Genomic DNA, 8,420 nt, shown 5'->3' with positions numbered 1-8,420 from the left:
CGCTGAGAAGCAGGTGATGGAGGAGAGAGGGGGAGGAGAGGGAAGAGGGAAGGGAAGGAAGGAAGAAGAGAGAGTGGTGGAAGGGGGTTGGATAATGAGGACTCTGATGAGAGGGAAGGAGAGCCCTGAATAGAGATGTCTCAGAGATGGAGAGAGGTAAAAAAGAGAGAAAGGATGAAGACAGACTGTGGAGAGGGGTTATGAATGGACAGGAAAATGGGAAACAGCTGCCACAAGTGGCGGCATGTGGAAATAAATAATTGATGCAGAAGAAAAGGAGGGAGGAGAGGAGATGAAAGGAGGATAGGAAAGTGAGGACCAGAGAGAAAGGAGGTTTATTCTGAGGTGGAAAGAAAAAAGGGGCGCAAAAGTAAAATAATGAAAAAAAAGACAGACTGTCATTAAATGCAGTTTCAATAAGACAAATGGACCACGAGAGACAACAGGGATGTGAGAAATTAGAGAAGGAGGGCAGGTAGAGCTTCAACTATTAAAAAGATGTGAGGATGAGAGGGCTGGGCGGAGTGGTCGCAGGCATTAAATGAGAGGGAAAGAGAAAAAAGACGGCACGCTGGGGAGACAGAGCTAAAAGACGGAGCAATTTAGCCAAAACAGAGGAAAAAGAGAGATGGGGAAAGAGCGTGAGCAGAGAGATAAAAAGGAAAAACTGAAAAAGGATGAGAGAGGAGGAGGAGGAGGAGGAGGAGGAGGAGGAGGAGGAGAGAGAGGCCAACAGACTGATACAGAGAGACGGAGACGCTGGCAGCGGCAGGACGTTGGTGCAGGCGTGGAGACTGTGGCATGCAGCTCAGGCTGGCATGGACTCTATCAGTCAGTCTCAGGCCTGGGCACGAGGCCCTCGGTGGCAGGCGCACACACACACACACACACACACACACACACACACACGGATGTATGCGCACAAGCAGATCAAACACAAGGACATTCGCTCTTTCCCTAAGTCTCTTTATTACACACACAGCAGACAGAGAGAAAAACACTGAGCTCAGACTCAGCCTGATGCACGCACACACTCAATTAGTCCCAGCCGCACACACACACATGAAAAAAAAAGATGGATGTGTGTGTGTGTGTGTGTGTGTGTGTGTGTGTGTGTGTGTGTCTAATTGTGCCAGCGCTGGCAGAGCAAAATGAGGGATGGTGTCTCAGAGCTGCTGCTGCCGCTAATAGCCGCTGACTAGAGGTGACAGGCTCGCTCGCTCCGCTCTCGCTCGCCTTCCTCTTGTTTTCCATCCAATCAGCAGTCAGCACATCTGTCCTTCCCTCTTTCCCTCAACCCAATTCGGCGCATCCTCTCCCCTTTGTTTCTCCCTTCCCCTTTTCTCCCCCTCATATCCCCTTTTCCTTTGCCCTTTTAGCCTCAGCCCTCCACCCACCCCCTGCCTCCCCTGCTTTCATCTCCATTCCTTACCCCCTGCCACCTTTCATCACTTTCTCCCCCTCTTTCTGTCCTCTCCACCCGGTCCTGATGATACACAGGAGATGGCTCACGCATGAGCGATCGCATACGTGTGCACGCAAACACGTACATGTAAAAAAACTGCCGTCAGCGAGGAGAAGCTTTGTTTTCCATGTGAGTTATGATGGTGTGCATGCATGCATGTGTGTGTTGCGGGAAAGTTATTATTCTTGGTGCGCTGCAGCGTTTTAGGCCTGGGCGGAAGAGATCAAACAAAGACCAGAGGACGAACAGAACACACACGCACACGCATGAACACACACAAACAGACGCACACATCTCTGTCTGCTCTCCTGCTATCTCCTGCTGCCTTTTCATATCCCCGGCTTATGCAGTTGCCTCACGTCTGGACTCTGTCCACAGAGAGACGAGAGACAAGAGAGGGAACCGCTCTGTTCTCTATCTGCACCAGGTTATTAGACGCATGCAATTAGCAAGCTCGAGCAGGATAAATATGCCTGCATGTGTGTGTTTGTCATTGTGTGTGTGTTCAGGGGGGGCTGGAGTATTTGCGTGCAATCAGGGACAGATTGTATGGGCTGCATCTGGGCCGGCCTGATGTGGAGACGAGGCGGGGGGTGGAGGCTGTTAATATTATCGAGGCCTGCCAGTGTTGTTTCAACTGGTCCGTACGGTCGTGTTCAGTGTGTGCCAATCGTACGAAAACCTGGACGTGAGATCATTTCTGTGCACTTGAAGTCTTGAAGACACGAGAATGCGTGAGGGTGTTTTGTTGTACCTTTAGTGCCTTTGTACATATTTAATGTGTGTGTGCACAGTTTCAGGGGAGGGGCCTGTCATGTTCCGTCCTTCCTGAAGGGAACGAGCTGGGCCCGTAGGGCGTACAAAAAGAGGGGGGTTTACTTCGCAGCCAATCAGTTTAGCTCTGCCGAGGCAACCATCCATTGCCACCACAGCAACAACAACACCGCGGCAACACCGAGCCCGGCTGCCGCTGCAGGGGGATAGATGGGCAACGCGTACAAGCTCCTTGGCTTTATCGGTTTTCTCTCTGTCACTTTGTTTTTTTCCCTTCTGTTGTTTTTCTGCTGTTCTTGTTGCGTCCGATCTTTTGCGAGTTATCTGCTCTCTTTTGCTGTCTTGACTCCTTCTGTCTCTCTGCCTGATATTTCACGTTAATGGGGCCTTTGCAGGAGCTCTCTAAGGTGTGACCTAAAGGGCGAGAATAGAATTGAAAGAGAGAGGGTGAAAAAAGTGAGCGAGAGCCAGGAGAGAGAGAGAGGTTGCGGTTGCAGTTTCCTCCTGAAAGGGCTCTTTTTCATTTCTTTTCATCAGCGGCCGCCTGCCTGCATATCTCGCCTCTCCTCCTCTTTTTCTCTCGCACACAAATCCCCTTTCTCTTTAGCTCATATGTATGCAAATAAGGCATCCTATGCAAATGAGACAGGTAGGGACGGGCAGCGAGGAGGGAATGGGCATGGGATGAAAGGAAGGGGCAATGGAGGATAGAGAAGGGGTGAAAAGAGGAAGTGATCGCCTCCTCCAGGTTCCAATCAATCACCCAGATTTCTGGCTTCTATTTAACATATAGACCAACTCACACCAAGTTCATCAATTAAACACATCCAACAGCTTGAATGTCATACATCGTGTTAATGCGCCATTTTGAGCCTTCACATTGCCAAAACCTCGTTGTTAGATGTGCCATTTTTCAAAAATGATGTCCATGTTTTCCACAAACCCTGCTGATTCTGGTGAAAAAAAAAAGACGTGGCTACTTATCCGTCCTCCTCCTCCTCCTCCTCCTCCTCCTCCTCCCTCCATATGCATTTGTTTTCTCTTTCATTTTACTGAAAAGGATAAACATCTTGGAAGGGATTTTTCCATCAGCCCTTCTCTCCTTCCACCATCTGCCATTGCGAGAAACTCTGAACGCTTCAGCTCCGCTCTTTGCTGGAAGCGGAGCCGCATCTTTTTCGGAGTTAAGCAGTCCAGCACATTTTCTGTGAAATTCAACCCTGTTGCACACGCCGGCGAGCGCAGCCAATCTCCTCAGCGCTTTGTTTATCATCAGCACGCTAATGTCTCAGAATTAACATTTGTTAATGATTTATTGATGTTCAAATGCTGCACTAAGCTGCACGCCTGGATGTCAAACGGTGCTCGATGGCACCGGCGCTTTTACTTTGGCTGGATAGGTGCCGACGTGAATATGCATCAGGAGGCCAGCTGTGTGTTGCCAAGGATACGAGGAAGGCTTGCTACTAATTGGGTGTAGGTTTGTTGCTAGGTGCTGTGTGGCGCAGATAACCTATCTAACTTAAACCGGTAGATAGATGGACGTCAGCATAATTGGCTCCTGGGTAAACACATTCACCGTGTTTCAATGTCAAACCGCCGCCTCCCTTATTACCTGCCCACAGTCATCAGAGGTGATACCAGCCACCACCGCGCTGTGTGTGCATCCCTCTGCTGTGCAGTTGTTTCTGGGAGCCTTCTGCTGAGGGACTTTGGAAGAGGCATCGGCATCATTTGCTTTTCATGCTTCACTGGCACGCTCTGTGTGTGTGTGTGTGTGTGTGTGTGTGTGTGTGTGTGTACAGATGCAGGTGGTCACGTCTGCAACCCTGATGGCAAATGCGGCTTGCTGCAGATTTAAAAGTGTGTGTGCAGCTGAGAGTGAGCGAGGTGCTAATAGCGTCTGAGTGTGAGGCCGAAGCAGGAAGCTGCCGCTGACCGAGCTGCCTCGTGGCACAGCGTCACCTCAAACACACACTCATAGCGACTTATGGGCTTAATGCTACAGATTTAGGCTACTTAACCAAATGCAGGCGCTTGATGGATAATCACAAGAGTTCATATCTGCCGTCCCCAAGTCAGGAGAGGATGCAGAGCAGAGCTGACAGAACAAATTAGTGCAGGCCGAGGACGTGTCCATGTAGGTCATGTGTGGAGGAAAACAAAATACGGCTGTTTGGTACGGAGGCTGTTTTCTAGCGTTGTCAACCTCAGTTCTCATCGATTCATATCTCGCTTTTTCCACAGAGCAGCATCCTTTCACACCCTCTAAGTCAGTCGGCTCCACTCGGTCCCAGTGCACCTTCTGCCCTGCAGGAGGGATGAAGTCATGCACCGCAGGCGTAGCGCAGATCCCTCCCGTGCCCTCCCCGTTCCTGCCACTCAGTCACCAGCATATGGGCGCGTTGTTGTGCCAACGCCCCTCCCAGAACACCTGACTCCGTCTAGTCACGCATGGCGGGCAGCGCGCTCGGAAGCAGGACAGACACACCTGCGCAGACACTAAAACACACACACACCACCATCCTTGCATGACGGGCATATCCTTGATTGTCCCCCGATGTTCCCCACCGCGAACCTCGCCACCAACTGTGCCTAATACGCACTGTGAAGACACCCTTCAGTGTAGCGCGAACAGACTTGACACAGAGCGCGCTGGATGGAGTTACTCTGCCTTTTGTTCCAGCCGGTGACTTAACGGCGCAGATGACAGAGTGTGGCATCGACACGCTCCGAGTTTAGAGGTTTTAATTCCCATCGGCACCAGCCGGGCTAAAATTATGTGCACTCACTGGTATCGTAAGGTAGTTAAGATAAAAGTGTTCGCCACATAGCGTATGCTCAGTTCCCTGGTCCTGCATTAACACTGCAGTATTTACTCAATAATCTCATCGTGGGATATTGCAGCAGCAGCAGCAGCAGTTAATCTACAAAATGGGACCTCTATGATGCCTAATTTGGTTGATGTCCTCCACCACTCACCACCTGTGCGGTAAAGTTCAGCCTTAAACCACCACCACGCTGTTCACAACATCCACTTTATTTTTTTAATATATACAACAGCTATTAATTATTTTGTATTGCTCTCATTCTGTGGTATAATCATAGATGGCGTGCTGTCGCTGGGATATTTCATGTGCCGCTATAATTTCAAGAACTTTTCTCTCCTCTGAAACATCAGGCGTTCGTCTCAGACAAAGAGAATCAAAGAAGAAGGTTCTCTTTCTAAATCATTTTACTGACATTCAGCGGTGAGAAATCTGTTTCAAAAGAGACATTAATGAAATAGAATAAAACACAACGTAGCCTCCAGACACGAGATGTTGTTAGCGCGCTCTCCTACATGCACCGAATGCAGCAAAGTTTCGGCACATTTACAGGAGATTGTTCTTTTTTTAACTTTTCCAAAGCAGGCTCTGCCTGAACTCTGAGCGTTCAAGGAAAAGCTTCGGCGGCGTCCGAGCTCGGCGCTCATGACTGAGTCATTCCATCGTCCTCAACGACCTCAGCTGTTGTCCAAACAGGTTTTATCTCCTCCGCTGATGAGAGTGGATGAAGTGTGTAACTGGTCAATGTGGCATGTTGGGGGAGTTTTAGGATTTCATGTCACCGTTTGTTGCTCGCCAGCGATGCCACACACACACACACACACACACACACACACACACACACACACACACACAACCGGAGCTTGGAAAAGAGGCAGGTAGGAAAATGGTGGTAATTATCGTTAGTTCTTTGTGATTAACCAAGTGACACACTCACACACACACACACACACACACACACACACACTGTTGTGCTGCCCTCTGCTGTGTGGCACAAAATGGCGGAGGGTGTGTGTGTGTCCTAGCAGAGGCTGAAAGGCAGAGATGGGAACGAGGCCAGGCAGAGGAGGATGCGAGGACTTGGCTAGCAACAACTTTGTGTGTGTGTGTGTGTGTGTGTGTGTGTGTGTGTGTGATAACGTTCAGGTGTGAGAGGGAGAGTGACACAAACAGACACACAACAACACACATAAGCAGCACGTGCATGGATGTAGGAGGAGGCATAAAACACGATGACAGCGGTGATACGGGAGACGGAGGGAGAGAGGGGTTTTTTAATCTCCTACAGGTAGTGTGACCTTCACTCCAACTCTCCCTTCCTTCCTCCTTCCTTCCTCCCCTGTTTTCCTCCCCCTCTCCCCATGTATCCCTGTAATTCAGTGATCAGTTGCGTGGCAGGTAATTTGTGCGCTATTGGAGATTAAAGTTTAATTAGTGAGCGAGGAGTCATTTGGGTCTTACTTGAGTGGAATAAGGCAGCTGTGTGCACGTGTGTGTGTGTGTGTGTGTGTGTGTGTGTGTGTGTGTGTCCCTCCTGCTCCCTCGCTCACCCGAACACATCAAGGCTCATCACCGAGAGAGAAAGCGAGAGTGGGAGTAGAGGATCCAATTCCTCCTTTCATCAAGGAAGAACAAAGGATGAAGTCTTCCCCCTCTCCTCTTCATCTCCTCCTCCTTCTCCTCTTCATTTCTCTCCTCCTCCTCCTGCTCCTCCTCCTCCTTCCTCCCAGGCTCAGTTGGCAGAGCTCCATAGCCATATTCACACTTCCCTGGTCCCTGGCGAGACTCGCTCACATCACCTCTGCTGCCACCATCACACTGCGCCACATGCGGAAAAGAGAGCGAAGGGAGGTGAAGGGAAAGACAAGGAGCTAACTTTGTCTCTCTTCATCTACCTGTGAGAAATGACCGATAGATCTGTCACCCGGAGTGAGAGGCGTATCACCTGAGACATCATGGCCCGAGCTTTTCTTTTCTTTCTTTTTTTGATTCTCTCTCTTCCTCCATCATTTCCAGTCTGCTGATCTTTCCCTCAATCTGTTTTCTCCCTCGCTGCAAGCTGTTTTTATCCGTCTTCCTCTCCCACAAAGTGCTAAAACTTTGTCATCTGTCTCTCTACTTTGTTCCTCGCCATTCTTGGTCTTAATCATGTGGACATCAAACGTGCCATATGGTCACACGCTAACATGGACGCCTGCACGCGCTGCACACTCTGGCGTCTCCGGAGCTGTGTTTGCTAATGACGAGGGAGTCTGCATCACAGCGTCGCCGTTATTTCACCGGCTCGAGACACTAACGCAAATCAATAGGCAGCACGGCCCCGCGATAACGATCTCCGTTTCTCCTCTCCTCCCTGCATCTCTCCATTCCCCTCGTCACCCTCCCATCCTCCCTCACATCTGCCTTGATCTTGCAGCTTCAATCTATCTCGTCCTCTCCCTCTCCCCTGTCTGCGTGCCCTCAATCTCACATCCTCTTCCCCCTCCTCTCCTCTTTCTCTTCCCTTCCTTCTCCACGTCGTCTCTCCACACCTCCCTTGATCTCGCTGCATCGCTCGCTCACTTTTGCCCTTCGTCGCCTCTCTTCCACTCTGCACCCTCCTTCACATCTCGCCACTTACCTCCCCTCGCTCCCGCTGTCTTTTTATTTTCTTCGTATCTCGTGTTTCCTCTTCTTCCTTCCCGTCACTCCGCTTTTTTCTCACCTATCCCCCCGCTGCTCTTCCATTTCTTCCCAATCCCCCCTCATTTGCTCTTTCCTCTCTTCTATATTTGCCCTCCAGTGCCTCCCTCATCTTCCCTCTCACAATCCCCTCTCCACTTCCTCCTGCTCTTTTTTTGGGGGCCTGTCGGATCAAACTCTCCTCCTCCGTATCCTCTTCTCATTTCACTTATCTGCCATCGCCGTATCGGTGGCAAGCCTGCTTTTAGTGTCCGTCTGTCTGGGTCTGCAGATGGAGTAAAGTATTCCCCAGTCTGGCTCTCAGGTAACAGCAGCGAGGAGAGGAGGCCATCAAGGACACCTTCTGGAAATGTACTAGGAGGCACAAATGCACAATTAAAAAAAAGGAACACTGTCCTGTGAAAGATAAAAGTAGACACACAAAGACAGCCACACTGTCACATGCACACACCTACAAGCGCCTAAAAACAAGTGCAGAGCTTTAATGTCGTCTTTTCAGACGGCGAATAGAGAAAGACGTCAGCTACAGATTCATGAGGGTGTTTGAAAAGCGACGGAGAAGTAGTTGCAGTTGCAGCTTGTTCTGCTCGCCGACGTGGTATTAACCGAAGCTGCAGCAGTCGCTGTGATGAGGTCTGTCTTCTGGAAAGTCTGCACGTTTCTACACGTAT

The sequence above is a fragment of the Stegastes partitus genome, unplaced genomic scaffold, assembly GCF_000690725.1.
Source record: "Stegastes partitus isolate 25-593 unplaced genomic scaffold, Stegastes_partitus-1.0.2 Scaffold528, whole genome shotgun sequence".
NCBI classification, from domain to species: Eukaryota; Metazoa; Chordata; class Actinopteri; family Pomacentridae; genus Stegastes; species Stegastes partitus.
Note: the sequence above shows the minus strand (reverse complement) of the source record.